This window comes from Neopelma chrysocephalum, unplaced genomic scaffold (genome assembly GCF_003984885.1).
Source record: "Neopelma chrysocephalum unplaced genomic scaffold, ASM398488v2 Primary Assembly neopelma1_80858, whole genome shotgun sequence".
Classification (NCBI taxonomy): Eukaryota; Metazoa; Chordata; class Aves; order Passeriformes; family Pipridae; genus Neopelma; species Neopelma chrysocephalum.
In genome coordinates, this window is record NW_020912249.1 from 1 (window position 1) to 1,576 (window position 1,576).

The following is a 1,576-nucleotide window of genomic DNA, read 5'->3' on the forward strand; positions in this document are numbered from 1 at the left end:
GTATTTTAAGGGCTGTCCTTTGAAAGCAAAACCAGGCTTGTTTTCTTCGTGGGTATTTCCCAAGACAGTGGTATTATGCACAATTATTACTCAAGATGCCAGCCCCGCTCTTAGTTTCATGGAGGAAGGACAGTGCTGACAGAATTCCAAGCTTAAACATTAATAGAAAGTCCAAACGTTTTTCCAAGAACACGGCGCTTCCCTTCCATTACCTGCACACGTGCCATATTGCAGGCTAATCCCAACAGGGCTGGGAAGTTAAATATTTGTTTCTGTGGTCAATAAGTTCCCTGCTTAGTTTGCGTGGAGCTGCATATAAAGGACTGTGTGGGAGCCCTGCGGAGCAGAAGCCTCTGGTTCCCTTCCAGCACCATGGCTCTTCCCTCCCGGGGCTTTTGTGCCCGGACGAGCCTCCTTCTTCTGCTGGCATCGTCCTTCATCCCTACTGAAGGTGGGAAGATCCTGGTGATCCCTCAGGATGGAAGCCACTGGCTCAGCATGCGCCCGGTGGTGGAGAAGCTCCAGCAGAAGGGCCACGAGGTGGTGGTGGTGGTGCCATCCACGAGCCTGTACCTGACATCAAAGGAGCCTCAGAACTACACCGTGAGGGTGTACCCCGCCCCGTACCCCGACGGGCACCTGGATGCCACGCTCAAGGCCTTTGTTGACGCTCATTTTGTTGAAGGATCTGTTTTGAAGCTTATTATTGCCTCGTACCAAAGCACAGTAGAGATATCCAGGGTCTTCTTCATGAACTGCCAGAGCCTCCTGCGTGACCAAGACCTGCTGCGGTACCTGAGGGAGAGCAAGTTTGATGTGGTGTTCACGGATCCCATCCTGCTGTGTGGACCCGTGGTGGCCGAGTACCTTTCAGTCCCCTCCATCTACTTCCTGCGGGGCTTTCCCTGTGGGATGGATTTCAACGCTGCCCAGTGTCCAAACCCTCCTTCCTACATCCCCAAGTTCTTCCTGTATTATTCAGACACCATGACCTTTGCTCAACGTGTGAAGAACATGCTGGTGAATCTCCTGGAGCTCTTTTACTGCAAGCCAATATATGCTGACCTTGAAGAACTTGCATCTGAGGTTTTGAAGAAGAAGGTGACAGCCACAGAACTTCTGAGCCATGGATCATTTTGGTTAATGAGATACGATTTTGTGTTCGAGTTCCCAAGACCAGTGATGCCCAACATGGCTTTTATTGGAGGGATAAACTGTCAGCAGAAGAAAAAACTCTCTCAGGTATAACATTTTACTTTGGGGTTTTTTTTTAGCTGGTTTTTGGGGGTTTTTTTCAGGTGAAAAGGCAAAAACATAAATAGGAAAATAGAATTGTAGCATCACAGAATGGTTTGGGTTGGAAGGGACCTGAAAGATCATCTCACTTGGCAGGGATGCCAGTCCCATCCTTACATCAAATCCTACCTGGAAACATCTTGATGTTTAAAGATAAAAAGCTAATGACAAATCCTGCATGAGGCAAAAATAGGATTTCCTAATATCCAGCCTTCAGGTTATATCATATCCTGGCAAACCTAAAGCCACATCAGGCATAATTATGAGAATTTACATGACA

General features: G+C 47.8%; 1 pseudogene; it reads left to right on the top strand.

Moving 5' to 3' along the window:
* Window positions 1–205: 205 nt before the first annotated feature.
* LOC113979466 lies at window positions 206–1,558 on the top strand (annotated as a pseudogene).
* The last annotated feature ends 18 nt before the right edge of the window (window positions 1,559–1,576 follow it).